Here is a 16283-nt window from a genome sequence, read left to right on the forward strand (position 1 = left end):
CCGGGCAACATAGGCTTCACTGTAGGGCGTTGCTCCACCAGATCGAAGTGTTAGGGCCTAAGAAGTCAACGCCCGAAGCATAAAATACGATATAAATACAACAGCTTTTCCATCGTATTAAATGAATAATTGCAAACAGTGTGAAAGTAGTGGTCATTTCTACGTTCCGAGCATCCTAGGCTTCACTCTAGGGCGGTGCTCCACCATATCGAATAGCTACGGCCTTAGAAGCCTACGCCTGAAGCATAAAATACAATACAAATACGACAGCATTTTCATCGTATAACAGGAATAATTTCAACAAGCGTGAAAGTAATGATCATTTCGGCGTTTCGGGCATCCTAGACTTAACTCTGAGGCATTGCTCCACCAGATCGAAGTGTTAGGGCCTAAGAAGTCAACGCCCGAAGCATAAAATACAATATAAATTCAACAGCTTTTCCGTCGTATAAAACGAATAATTGCAACCAGTATGAAAGATATGGTCATTTCTACTTTCCGGGCAACCTAGGCTTCACCCTAGGGCGTTGCTCCAACAGATCGAATAGTTATGGCTTTAGAAGTCAACGGCTGAAGCATAAAATACAAAATAAATAGAACTGTTTTTCCATCGTATAAAACGAATAATTGCTACCGGTGTGAAAGTTATGGTCATTTCTACGTTCCGGGCAACCTAGGCTTCACCATAGTGCGTTGTTCCACCAGATGGAAGAGTTAGGGCATAAGAAGTCAACGCCAGAAGCATAAAATACGATTTAAGTAATACAGTTTTTCCATCGTATAAAACGAGTAATTGCAAACATTGCGAATGTAATGGTCATTTCTACGTTCCGGGCTACCTAGACGTCACTCTATTGCGTTGCTCCACCACATCTAATAGCTACGGCCTTAGACGTCAACGACAGAAGCATTAAATACAATAAAGATGCAACAGCTTTTCCATCGTATAAAACGAATAATTGCAACCAGTGTGAAAGTTATTGTCCTTTCTACTTTCCGGGAAACCTAGGCTTCACTCTAGGGCGTTGCTCCACCAGATCGAATATTTAGTGCCTAAGAAGTCAACGCCAGAAGCATAAAATACAAGATAACTACAACAGTTTTTACATCGTATAAAACGAATAATTGCTACCAGTATGGAAGTGATGGTCATTTCCACGTTCCGGGCAACCTAGGCCTCACACTATGACGTTGTTCCACCAGATTGAATAGTTAGGCCCTATGAAATCAACGCCAGAAGCATAAAATACAATATAAATATAACAGTGTTTCCATCGTATAAAACGAATAATTTCAACCAGTGTGAATGTTATGGTCATTTCTACATTCCGAGCAACCTAGGCTTCACCCCAGGGCGTTGTTCCACCCGGTCGAATAGTTAGGGCCTAAGAAGTGAACGCCAGGAGCATAAAATACAATATAAATACAACAGTTCTTCCATCATATAAAACGAATAATTGCAACCAGTATAGAAGTTATGGTCAGTTCTACGTTCCGGGCAGCCTACGCTTCACTCTGTGGCGTTCTTCCACCACATCGAATAGCTACGGCCTCAGAAGTCAACGCCTGAAGCATAAAATACAATAAAAATACAATAGTCTTTCCATCCTATAACAGGAATAATTGCAACCCGTGTGAAAGTGATGGTCATTTATACGTTCCAGGCAACCTAGGCTTCATTCTAGGGCGTTGTGAAACCAGATCGAATTGTTAGGGCCTAAGAAGTCAACGCCAGAAGCGTAAGATACATAATAAATATAACAGTTTTTCCATCGTATAGAACGGATAATAGCATCCAGTGTGAAAGTTATGGTCATTTCTACGTTCCGGGCAACCTAGGCTTCACTCTAGGGCGTTGCTCCACCAGATCAGACAGTTATGGCCTTAGAAGTCAACGCCCGAAGCATAAAATACAAAATAAACAGAACAGTTTTTCCATTGTATAAAACGAATAATTGCTACCAGTGTAAAAGTTATGGTCATATCTACGTTCCGGGCAACCTTGGCTCCACTGTAGGGAGCTGCTCCACCAGATCGAATAGGTAGGGCCATAGAAGTCTACGCCCGAAGCATAAAATACAATAAATATACAAGAGTTTTTCCATCGTATAAAACGAATAATTGCAACCAGTATGAGACTTATGGTCATTTCTACATTCCGAGCAACCTAGGCTTCACCCTAGGGCGTTGATCCAACAGATTGAATATTTAGGGCCTTAGAAGTCAACGCCCGAAGCATAAAATACAATATATATTCAACAGTTTTTCCATCGTATAAAACGAATAATTGCAACCAGTATGAAAGTTATGGTCATTTCTACTTTCCGGGCAACCTAGGCTTCACCCTAGGGCGTTGCTCCAACAGAGCGAATAGTTAGGGCCTAAGAAGTGAACGCCAGGAGCATAAAATACAATATAAATACAACAGTTCTTCCATCATATAAAACGAATAATTGCATCCAGTATAAAAGTTATGGTCATTTCTACGTTCCGGGCAACCTAGGCCTAACCCTAGGGCGTTGCTCCACCAGATCGAAGAGTTAGGGTCCAAGAAGTCAACACCGGAAGCTTAAAATACAGTATAAAAACAACAGCTTTTCATTCGTAGAAAACAAATAATTGCAACCTGTGTGAAGGTTATGGTCATATCTACGTTCCGGGCAACCTTGGCTCCACTGTAGGGAGTTGCACCGCCAGATCGAATAGGTAGGGCCATAGAAGTCTACGCCCGAAGCATAAAATACGATATAAGTACAACAGTTTTTCCATCGTATAAAATGTATAATTGCAAACATTGCGAAAGTAATGGTCATTTCTACGTTTCGGGCAACATAGGCGTCACTCTAATGCGTTGCTCCACCACATCTAATAGCTACGGCCTTAGATGTCAACGACAGAAGCCTAAAATACAATATAAATACAACAGTTTTTCCATCGTATATAACGAATAATTGCAACCAGTATGAAACTTATGGTCATTTCTACTTTCCGAGCAACCTAGGCTTCACCCTAGGGCGTTGCTCCAACAGGTTGAATAGTTAGGGCCGTAGAAGTCAACGCCCGAACCATAAAATGCAAAAAAAATACAACAGTGTTACCATCATATGACAGGAATAATTGCAACCAGTTTGACAGTGATGGCCAATTCTACGTTCCGGGCAACCTAGGCTTCACTCTATTGCGTTGTTCCACCAGATCGAATAGTTAGGGGCTAAGAAGTCAACGCCAGCAGCATAAAATACAATATAAATACAACAGTTCTTCCATCATATAAAACGAATAATTGCAACCAGTATGAAGGTTATGGTCATTTCTACGTTCCGGGCAACCCAGGCTACACTCTAGCGCGTTGCTCCACCAGATCGAATAGTTAGTGCCTTAGAGGTCAACGCCAGAAGCATAAAATACAATAAAAATACAACAGTTTTTCCATCATATAAAACGAATAATTGCAACCAGTATGAAAGCTATGGTCATTTCTACTTTACGGGCAACCTAGGCTACACCCTAGGGCGTTGCTCCAACAGATTGAATAGTTAGGTCCTTAGAAGTCAACGCCCGAAGCATAAAATGCAAAAAAAATACAACAGTGTTTCCACCATATAACAGGAATAATTGCAACCAGATTGAAAGTGATGGCCCATTCTACGTTCCGGGCAACCTAGGCTTCACTCAATTGCGTTGCTCCACCAGATCGAATAGTTAGGGCCTTAGAAGTCAACGCCAGAAGCATAAAATACAATATAAATACAACAGTTTTTCCATCGTATAAAACGAATAATTGCAACCAGTATGAGACTTATGGTCATTTCTACATTCCGAGCAACCTAGGCTTCACCCTAGGGCGTTGGACCAACAGATTGAATATTTAGGGCCTTAGAAGTCAACGCCCGAAGCATAAAATACAATATAAATACAACAGTTTTTCCATCGTATAAAACGAATAATTGCAACCAGTATGAAAGTTATTGTAATTTCTACTTTCCGGGCAACCTAGGCTTCACCCTAGGGCGGCGCTCTAACAGATCGAATAGTTATGGCTTTAGAAGTCAACGGCCGAAGCATAAAATACAAAATAAATAGAACTGTTTTTCCATCGTATAAAACGAATAATTGCTACCGGTGTGAAAGTTATGGTCATTTCTACGTTCCGGGCAACCTAGGCTTCACCATAGTGCGTTGTTCCACCAGATGGAAGAGTTAGGGCATAAGAAGTCAACGCCAGAAGCATAAAATACGATTTAAGTAATACAGTTTTTCCATCGTATGGAACGAGTAATTGCAAACATTGCGAAAGTAATGGTCATTTCTACGTTCCGGGCTACCTAGCCGTCACTCTAGTGCGTTGCTCCACCACATCTAATAGCTACGGCCTTAGACGTCAACGACAGAAACATTAAATACAATAAAGATGCAACAGCTTTTCCATCGTATAAAACGAATAATTGCAACCAGTGTGAAAGTTATTGTCATTTCTACTTTCCGGGAAACCTAGGCTTCACTCTAGGGCGTTGCTCCACCAGATCGAATATTTAGTGCCTAAGAAGTCAACGCCAGAAGCATAAAATACAATATAACTACAACAGTTTTTACATCGTATAAAACGAATAATTGCTACCAGTATGGAAGTGATGGTCATTTCTACGTTCCGGGCAACCTAGGCCTCACTCTATGACGTTGTTCCACCAGATTGAATAGTTAGGCCCTAAGAAATCAACGCCAGAAGCATAAAATACAATATAAATATAACAGTGTTTCCATCGTATAAAACGAATAATTTCAACCAGTGTGAATGTTATGGTCATTTCTACATTCCGCGCAACCTAGACTTCACCCCAGGGCGTTGTTCCACCAGGTCGAATAGTTAGGGCCTAAGAAGTGAACGCCAGCAGCACAAAATACAATATAAATACAACAGTTCTTCCATCATATAAAACGAATAATTGCAACCAGTATGAAAGTTATGGTCATTTCTACGTTCCGGGCAACCTAGGCTTCACTCTGTGGCGTTCTTCCACCACATCGAATAGCTACGGCCTCAGAAGTCAACGCCTGAAGCATAAAATACAATAAAAATACAACAGTCTTTCCATCCTATAACAGGAATAATTGCAACCCGTGTGAAAGTGATGGTCATCTATACGTTCCAGGCAACCTAGGCTTCATTCTGGGGCGTTGTTAAACCAGATCGAATTGTTAGGGCCTAAGAAGTCAACGCCAGAAGCGTAAGATACATAATAAATATAACAGTTTTTCCATCGTATAGAACGAATAATAGCATCCAGTGTGAAAGTTATGGTCATTTCTACGTTCCGGGCAACATAGGCTTCACTCTAGTGCGTTGCTCCACCACATCTAATAGCTACGGCCTTAGACGTCAACGACAGAAACATTAAATACAATAAAGATGCAACAGCTTTTCCATCGTATAAAACGAATAATTGCAACCAGTGTGAAAGTTATTGTCATTTCTACTTTCCGGGAAACCTAGGCTTCACTCTAGGGCGTTGCTCCACCAGATCGAATATTTAGTGCCTAAGAAGTCAACGCCAGAAGCATAAAATACAATATAACTACAACAGCTTTTACATCGTATAAAACGAATAATTGCTACCAGTATGGAAGTGATGGTCATTTCTACGTTCCGGGCAACCTAGGCCTCACTCTATGACGTTGTTCCACCAGGTTGAATAGTTAGGCCCTAAAAAATCAACGCCAGAAGCATAAAATACAATATAAATATAACAGTGTTTCCATCGTATAAAACGAATAATTTCAACCAGTGTGAATGTTATGGTTATTTCTACATTCCGCGCAACCTAGACTTCACCCCAGGGCGTTGTTCCACCAGGTCGAATAGTTAGGGCCTAAGAAGTGAACGCCAGCAGCACAAAATACAATATAAATACAACAGTTCTTCCATCATATAAAACGAATAATTGCAACCAGTATGAAAGTTATGGTCATTTCTACGTTCCGGGCAACCTAGGCTTCACTCTGTGGCGTTCTTCCACCACATCGAATAGCTACGGCCTCAGAAGTCAACGCCTGAAGCATAAAATACAATAAAAATACAACAGTCTTTCCATCCTATAACAGGAATAATTGCAACCCGTGTGAAAGTGATGGTCATCTATACGTTCCAGGCAACCTAGGCTTCATTCTGGGGCATTCTTAAACCAGATCGAATTGTTAGGGCCTAAGAAGTCAACGCCAGAAGCGTAAGATACATAATAAATATAACAGTTTTTCCATCGTATAGAACGAATAATAGCATCCAGTGTGAAAGTTATGGTCATTTCTACGTTCCGGGCAACCTAGGCTTCACTCTATTGCGTTGTTCCACCAGATCGAATAGTTAGGGGCTAAGAAGTCAACGCCAGAAGCATTAAATACAATATAAATATAACATTTTTTCCATCGTATAAAACGAATAATAGCAGCCAGTGTGAAAGTTATGGTCATTTCTAAGTTCCGGGCAACCTAGGCTTCACTTCAGGGCGTTGCTCCACCAGATCAAACAGTTAGGGCCTTAGAAGCCAACGCCCGAAGCATTAAATACAAAATAAATAGAACAGTTTTTCCATTGTATAAAACGAATAATTGCTACCAGTGTAAAGCTATGGTTTTTTCTACGTTCCGGGCAACCTGGGCTTCACCCTAGGCCATTGCTCCAACAGACGGAATAGTTAGGGTCTTAGAAGTCAACGCCCGAAGCATAAAATGCAATAAAAATACAACAGTGTTTCCATCATGTAACAGGAATAATTGCAACCAGTTTGAAAGTGATGGCCAATTCTACGTTCCGCGCAACCTAGGCTTCACTCCAGGGCGTTGCTCCACCAGATCGAATAGTTACGGCCTAAGAAGTCAACGCCAGAAGCATAAAATACGATATAAATGCAACAGCTTTTTCATCGTATATAACGAATAACTGCAACCAGTGTGAAAGTAATGGTCATTTCTACGTTCCGAGCACCCTAGGCGTCACTCTAGGGCGTTGATCCACCACATCTAATAGCTACGGCCTTAGAAGCCAACGCCAGAGGCATAAAATACAATATAAATGCAACAACCGTTACACCGTATAAAACGAATAATTGCAACCTGTGTGAAGGTTATGGTCATATCTACGTTCCGGGCAACCTAGGCTTCACTGTAGGGCGTTGCTCCACCAGATCGAATTGTTAGGGCCTAAGAAGTCAACGCCCGAAGCATAAAATACGATATAAATACAACAGCTTTTCCATCGTATTAAATGAATAATTGCAAACAGTGTGAAAGTAGTGGTCATTTCTACGTTCCGAGCATCCTAGGCTTCACTCTAGGGCGGTGCTCCACCATATCGAATAGCTACGGCCTTAGAAGCCTACGCCTGAAGCATAAAATACAATACAAATACAACAGCCTTTTCATCGTATAACAGGAATAATATCAACAAGCGTGAAAGTAATGATCATTTCGGCGTTTCGGGCATCCTAGGCTTAACTCTGAGGCATTGCTCCACCAGATCAAACAGTTAGGGCCTTAGAAGTCAACGCCCGAAGCATAAAATACAAAATAAACAGAACAGTTTTTCCATTTTATAAAACGTATAATTGCTACCAGTGTAAAAGTTATGGTCATTTCTACGTTCCGGGCAACCTAGGCTTCACCCTAGGGCGTTGCTCCACCAGATCGAAGAGTTAGGGTCTAAGAAGTCAACGCCAGCAGCATAAAATACAATATAAATACAACAGTTCTTCCATCATATAAAACGAATAATTGCAACCAGTATGAAGGTTATGGTCATTTCTACGTTCCGGGCAACCCAGGCTTCACTCTAGGGCGTTGCTCCACCAGATCGAATAGTTAGTGCCTTAGAGGTCAACGCCAGAAGCATAAAATACAATAAAAATACAACAGTTTTTCCATCATATAAAACGAATAATTGCAACCACTATGAAAGCTATGGTCATTTCTACTTTACGGGCAACCTAGGCTACACCCTAGGGCGTTGCTCCAACAGATTGAATAGTTAGGTCCTTAGAAGTCAACGCCCGAAGCATAAAATGCAATAAAAATACAACAGTGTTTCCATCATATAACAGGAATAATTGCAACCAGTTTGAAAGTGATGGCCAATTCTACGTTCCGGGCAACCTAGGCTTCACTCTATTGCGTTGCTCCACCAGATCGAATAGTTAGTTCCTTAGAAGTCAACGCCAGAAGCATAAAATACAATATAAATACAACAGTTTTTCCATCGTATATAACGAATAATTGCAACCAGTATGAAACTTATGGTCATTTCTACTTTCCGAGCAACCTAGGCTTCACCCTAGGGCGTTGCTCCAACAGGTTGAATAGTTAGGGCCGTCGAAGTCAACGCCCGAACCATAAAATGCAAAAAAAATACAACAGTGTTACCATCATATGACAGGAATAATTACAACCAGTTTGACAGTGATGGCCAATTCTACGTTCCGGGCAACCTAGGCTTCACTCTATTGCGTTGTTCCACCAGATCGAATAGTTAGGGGCTAAGAAGTCAACGCCAGAAGCATTAAATACAATATAAATATAACAGTTTTTCCATCGTATAAAACGAATAATAGCAGCCAGTGTGAAAGTTATGGTCATTTCTAAGTTCCAGGCAACCTAGGCTTCACTTCAGGGCGTTGCTCCACCAGATCAAACAGTTAGGGCCTTAGAAGCCAACGCCCGAAGCATTAAATACAAAATAAATAGTACAGTTTTTCCATTGTATAAAACGAATAATTGCTACCAGTGTAAAGTTATGGTTTTTTCTACGTTCCGGGCAACCTAGGCTTCACCCCAGGGCGTTGTTCCACCAGATCGAATAGTTAGGACCTAAGAAGTGAACGCCAGCAGCATAAATTACAATATAAATACAACAGTTCTTCCATCATATAAAACGAATAATTGCAACCAGTATAAAAGTTATGGTCATTTCTACGTTCCGGGCAGCCTAGGCTACACTCTAGGGCGCTGCTCCACCACATCGAATAGCTACGACCTTAGAAGTCAACGACTGAAGCATAAAATACAATATAAAGGCAACAGCTTTTCCATCGTATAAAACGAATAATTGCAACCAGTGTGAAAGTGATGGTCATTTCTACATTCCGGGCAACCCTGGCTTCACTCTAGGGCGTTGTTCCACCAGATCGAATAGTTAGGGCCGAAGAAGTAAACGCCAGAAGCATAAAATACAATAAAAATGGAACAGTTTTTCCATCGAATTACATGAATATTTGCTACCAGAGTGAAGGGGATGGTCATTTCTACGTTCCGGGCAACCTAGGCTCCACTCTAGGGCGTTGCTCCACCAAATCCAATAGTTAAGGCCTAAGAAGTCAACGCCAGAAGCACCAAATGCAAAATAAATACAACAGTTTTTCCATCGTATAATACGAATAATTGCAACCATGGTGAAGGTAATTGTCAATTCCACGTTCCGGGCAACCTAGGCTTCAGTCTAGGGCGTTGCTCAGCTACATCGAATAGCTGCGGCCTTAGAAGTCAACGCCAGAAGCATAAGGTACAATATAAATGCAACATTTTTTCCATTGAATAAAACGAATAATTGCTATCAGTGTGAAAGTGATGGTCATTTCTACGTTCCGGGCAACATAGGCTTCACTGTTGGACGTTTCCCCACCAGACGGAATAGCTAGGACCTTAGAAGTCAAAGCCAGAAGCAGAAAATACAATGTAAATGTAACAGTATTTCTACCGTATAGCATGAATAATTGCAACCACTGTGAAAGTTGTGGTCATATCTACGTTCCGGGCAACCTAGGCTTGACTCTAGGGCGTTGCTCCACCACATCTAATAGCTACGACCGTAGAAGTTATCGCCAGAAGCATAAAATACATTATAAATACAACAGCTTTTCCAACGTAAAGAATGAATAAATGCAAACAATGAGAAAGTGATGGTCATTTCTACGTTCCGGGCAACCTAGGCTACACTATAGGGCGTTGCTCCACCACATCGAATAGCTATGGCCTTAGAAGTCAACGCCAGAGGCATAAAATACAAAATAAATACAACAGTTTTTCCATTGTATAAAACGGATAATTGCAACCAGTGTGAAACTTGTGGTCATTTCTACGGTACGGACAACATAGGGTTCACTCATGGACGTTGCCCCACCAGATTGAATAGCTAGGACCTTAGAAGTCAACGCCAGAAGCATAAAATACAATGTAAATGTGACAGTATTTCTACCGTATAGCATGAATAATTGCAACCACTGTGAAAGTTGTGGTCATATCTACGTTCCGGGCAACCTAGGCTTGACTCTAGGGCGTTGCTCCACCACATCTAATAGCTACGACCGTAGAAGTTATCGCCAGAAGCATAAAATACATTATAAATACAACAGCTTTTCCAACGTAAAGAATGAATAAATGCAAACAGTGAGAAAGTGATGGTCATTTCTACGTTCCGGGCAACCTAGGCTACACTATAGGGCGTTGCTCCACCACATCGAATAGCTACGGCCTTAGAAGTCAACGCCAGAGGCATAAAATACAAAATAAATACAACAGTTTTTCCATTGTATAAAACGGATAATTGCAACCAGTGTGAAACTTGTGGTCATTTCTACGGTACGGACAACATAGGGTTCACTCATGGACGTTGCCCCACCAGATTGAATAGCTAGGACCTTAGAAGTCAACGCCAGAAGCATAAAATACAATATAGATACAACAGTTTTTCCATTGAATAAAACGAATAATTGCTATCAGTGTGAAAGTGATAGTCATTTCTACGTTACGGGCAACATAGGCTTCACCCTTGGACGCAGCCCCACCAGACGGAATAGCTAGGACCTTAGAAGTCAACGCCAGAAGCATAAAATACAATATAAATACAACTGCTTTTCCATCGTATAAAATGAATAATTGCAAGCGGTGTGAAAGTAATGGTCATTCTGCGTTCCGGACAACCTAGGCTTCACTCTAGGCCGTTGCTCCAACAGATCGAATAGCTAGGGACTTAGAATTCAACGCAAGAAGCATAAAATACAATAAAAATACAACAGTTCTTCCATCGTATAACAGGAATAATTGCAACCAGTGTGAAAGTAATGGGCGTTTCTACGTTCCGCGCAACCTAGGCTTCACTCTAGGGCGTTGGTCCACCAAATCGAATAGTTAGAGCCTAAGAAGTCAACGCCAGAAGCACCAAATACAAAATAAATACAACTGTTTTTCCATCGTATAAAACGAATAATTGCAACCAGTGTGAAAGTAATTGTCATTTCTACGTTCCGGGCAACCTAGGCTTCACTATAGGGCGTTCCTCCACCACATCGAATAGATACGGCCTTAGAAGTCAACGCCAGAGGCATAAAATACACCATAAATGCAAAAGTTTTTCCATTGTATAAAACGAATAATTGCAACCAGTGTGAAAGTTGTGGTCATTTCTACGTTCCGGGCAACATAGGGTTCACTCTTGGACGTTGCCCCACCAGATTGAATAGCTAGGACCTTAGAAGTCAATGCCAGAAGCAGAAAATACAATAAAGATACAACAGCTTTTCCATCATATAAAATGAACAATTGCAAACAGTGTGAAGGTGATGGTCATTTCTACGTTTCGGGCAACCTAGGCTTTACTCTAGGGCGCTGCTCCACCAGATCGAGTAGCTGGGGTCTTAGAAGTCAACGCCCGAAGCATAAAATACAATAAAGGTACAACAGTTTTTCCATCGAATTACAGGAATATTTGCTACCAGAGTGAAGGAGATGGTCATTTCTACGTTCCGGGCAACCTAGGCCCCACTCTAGGGCGTTGCTCCACCAAATCCAATAGTTAAGGCCTAAGAAGTCAACGCCAGAACCACCGAATGCAAAATAAATACAACAGTTTTTCCATCGTATAATACGAATAATTGCAACCAGTGTGAAGGTAATGGTCAATTCCACGTTCCGGGCAACCTAGGCTTCAGTCTAGGGCGTTGCTCAGCTACATCGAATAGCTGCGGCCTTAGAAGTCAACGCCAGAAGCATAAGGTACAATATAAATGCAACATTTTTTCCATTGAATAAAACGAATAATTGCTATCAGTGTGAAAGTGATGGTCATTTCTACGTTCCGGGCAACATAGGCTTCACTGTTGGACGTTTCCCCACCAGACAGAATAGCTAGGACCTTAGAAGTCAAAGCCAGAAGCAGAAAATACAATGTAAATGTAACAGTATTTCTACCGTATAGCATGAATAATTGCAACCACTGTGAAAGTTGTGGTCATATCTACGTTCCGGGCAACCTAGGCTTGACTCTAGGGCGTTGCTCCACCACATCTAATAGCTACGACCGTAGAAGTTATCGCCAGAAGCATAAAATACATTATAAATACAATAGCTTTTCCAACGTAAAGAATGAATAAATGCAAACAGTGAGAAAGTGATGGTCATTTCTACGTTCCGGTCAACCTAGGCTACACTATAGGGCGTTGCTCCACCACATCGAATAGCTACGGCCTTAGAAGTCAACGCCAGAGGCATAAAATACAACATAAATACAACAGTTTTTCAATTGTATAAAACGAATCATTGCAACCAGTGTGAAAGTTGTGGTCATTTCTACGTTCCGGACAACATAGGGTTCACTCTTGGACGTTGCCCCACCAGATTGAATAGCTAGGACCTTAGAAGTCAACGCCAGAAGCATAAAATACAATATAAATACAACAGTTTTTCCATTGAATAAAACGTATAATTGCTATCAGTGTGAAAGTGATGGTCATTTCTACGTTCCGGGCAACATAGGCTTCACCCTTGGACGTTGCCCCACCAGACGGAATAGCTAGGACCTTAGAAGTCTACGCCAGAAGCATAAAATACAATATAAATACAACTGCTTTTCCATCGTATAAAATGAATAATTGCAAATAGTGTGAAAGTAATGGTCATTGCTGCGTTCCGGACAACCTAGGCTTCACTCTAGGGCGTTGTTCTACCAGATCGAATAGCTAGGGACTTAGAAGTCAACGCCAGAAGCATAACATACAATATAAATACAACAGCTTTTCCAACGTAAAGAATGAATAATTGCAAACAGTGAGAAAGTAATGGTCGTTTCAACGTTCCGGGCAACCTAGGCTTCACTCTAGGGCGTTGCTCGACCAGATCGAATAGTTAGGGCATTGGAAGTCCACGCCCGAAGCATAAAATACAAAATAAAGAGAACAGTTTTTCCATTGTATAAAACGAATAGTTGCAACCGGAGTGAAAGTTATGGTCATTTCTACGTTCCGGGCAACCTAGGCTTCACACTAGGGCGTTGCTCTACTGGATCGTATAGTTAGGGCCTTGGAAGCCAACGCCAGAAGCATAAAATACAATATAAATACAACACCTTTTCCATCGTATTACAGGAATAATTGCAACCAGTGTTAAGGTTATGGTCATTTCTACGTTCCGGGCAACCTAGGCTTCATTCTGGGGCGTTGCTCCACTAGATCGAATAGTTAGGGCCTTAGAAGTCAACGCCAGAAGCATAAAACACTATATAGATACAACAGTTTTTCCATCGTATAGCATGAATAATTGCAACCAGTGTGACAGTAATAATCATTTCATCGTTTCGGCATCCTAGACTTAACTGTGAGGCATTGCTCCACCAGATCGAATACAAAGGGCCTTAGTAGTCAAAGCCAGAAGTATAAAGTACAGAACAAACCAACAGTTTGTCCATCGTATAACAGGAATATTGCAAACACTGTGAAAGTAATGGTCATTTCTACGTTCCGGGCAGCCTAGGCTTCACGCTAGGGCGTTGCTCCACCACATCGAATAGCTACGACCTTAGAAGTCAACGACTGAGGCATAAAATACAAAATAAGGACAACAGCTTTTCCATCGTATAAAACGAATAATTGCAACCGGTGTGAAAGTTATGGTCTTTTCTACGTTCCGGGCAACCGAGGCTTCACTCTAGGGCGTTGCTCCACCAGATCAAATAGTTAGGGCCTATGAATTCAACGCCTGAAGCATAAAATACAATAAAACTACAACAGTTTTTCCATCGTATAACAGGAATAATTGCAACCAGTGTTAAGGTTATGGTCATTTCTACGTTCCGGGCAACCTAGGCTTCATTCTAGGGCGTTGCTCCACTAGATCGAATAGTTAGGGCCTTAGAAGTCAACGCCAGAAGCATAAAATACCATATAGATACAACAGTTTTTCCATCGTATAAAACGAATAATTGCAACCAGTTTGAAAGTAAAGGCCATTTCTACGTTCCGGGCACCCTAGGCTGCGCCCTAGGCCGTTGCGCCAGCAGGTCGAATAGCTAGGGACTTGGAGGTCAACGCCAAGAGCATAAAATACAATAAAAATAGGACTGTCATTCCATCGTATAACAGGAATAATTGCAACCAGCGTGAAAGTAATGGCCATTTCTACGTTTCTGCCAACATAGGCTACACTCTTGGACGTTGCCCCACGAGATCGAATAGCTAGGACCTTAGAAGTCAACGCCAGAAGCATAAAATACAGTAAAAATACAACAGCTTCTCCATCCTATAACAGGAATAACTGCGACCAGTGTGAAAGTACTGGTCATTTCTACGTTTCGGGCAACCTAGACTTCACTCTAGGGCGTTGCTCCACCAAATCGAATAGCTAGGGCCTTAGAAGTCAACGCCCAAAGCATAAAATACAATAAAAGTACAACAGTTTTTCCATCGTATAGCTTGAATAATTGCAACCAGAGTGACAGTAATGATCATTTCAACGTTTCGGGAGTCCTAGACTTAACTGAGAGGCATTGCTCCACCAGATCGAATACAAAGGGCCTTAGCAGTCAACGCCAGAAGCATAAAGTACAGAAAGATCCTACAGTTTGTCCACCGTATAGGAGGAATATTGCAAACAGTGTGAAGGTAATGGTCATTTCTACGTTCCGGGCAGCCTAGGCTTCACTCTAGGGCGCTGCTCCACCACATCGAATAGCTTCGACCTTAGGAGTCAACGACTGAAGCATAAAATACAATATAAAGACAACAGCTTTTCCATCGTATAAAACGAATAATTGCAACCAGTGTGAAAGTGATGGTCATTTCTACATTCCGGGCAACCCTGGCTTCACTCTAGGGCGTTGTTCCACCAGATCGAATAGTTAGGGCCGAAGAAGTCAACGCCCGAAGCATAAAATACAAAATAAAGAGAACAGTTTTTCCATTGTATAAAACGAATAATTGCAACCGGAGTGAAAGTTATGGTCATTTCTACGTTCCGGGCAACCTAGGCTTCACACTAGGGCGTTGCTCCACTGGATCGTATAGTTAGGGCCTTGGAAGCATACGCCAGAAGCATAAAATACAATATAAATACAACACCTTTTCCATCGTATTACAGGAATAATTGCAACCAGTGTTAAGGTTATGGTCATTTCTACGTTCCGGGCAACCTAGGCTTCACTCTAGGGCGTTGCTCCACCAGATCGAATAGTTAGGGCCTAAGAAGCCAACGCCAGAAGCATAAAGTACAATAAAAATGCAACAGTTTTTCCATCATATAGCATGAATAATTGCAACCACTGTGACAGTAATGATCATTTCTACGTTTCGGGCAACATACGCTTCACTCTTGAACGTTGCCCCACGAGATCGAATAGCTAGGACCTTAGAAGTCAATGCCAGAAGCAGAAAATACAATAAAGATACAACAGCTTTTCCATCATATAAAATGAACAATTGCAAACAGTGTGAAGGTGATGGTCATTTCAACGTTTCGGGCAACCTAGGCTTTACTCTAGGGCGCTGCTCCACCAGATCGAATAGCTGGGGTCTTAGAAGTCAACGCCCGAAGCATAAAATACAATAGAGATACAACAGTTTTTCCATCGAATTACAGGAATATTTGCTACCAGAGTGAAGGAGATGGTCATTTCTACGTTGCGGGCAACCTGGGCTCCACTCTAGGGCGTTGTTCCACCAGATCGAATAGTTAGGGCCTAAGAAGTCAACGCCAGAAGCATAAAATACAAAATAAATACAACAGTTTTTCCATCGTATAAAACGGATAATTGAAACTGGTTTGAAAGTTAGGGTCATTTCTACGTTCCGGGCAACCTAGGCTTCACTCAAGGGCGTTGCTCCTCCAGATCGAGTAGCCAGGGCCTTAGAAGTCTATGCCCGGAGCATAAAATACAATATAAAGACAACAGCTTTTCCATCGTATAAAACGAATAATTGCAACCAGTGTGAAAGTGATGGTCATTTCTACATTCCGGGCAACCCTGGCTTCACTCT

The sequence above is a fragment of the Calliopsis andreniformis genome, unplaced genomic scaffold (genome assembly GCF_051401765.1).
Source record: "Calliopsis andreniformis isolate RMS-2024a unplaced genomic scaffold, iyCalAndr_principal scaffold0002, whole genome shotgun sequence".
NCBI classification, from domain to species: Eukaryota; Metazoa; Arthropoda; class Insecta; order Hymenoptera; family Andrenidae; genus Calliopsis; species Calliopsis andreniformis.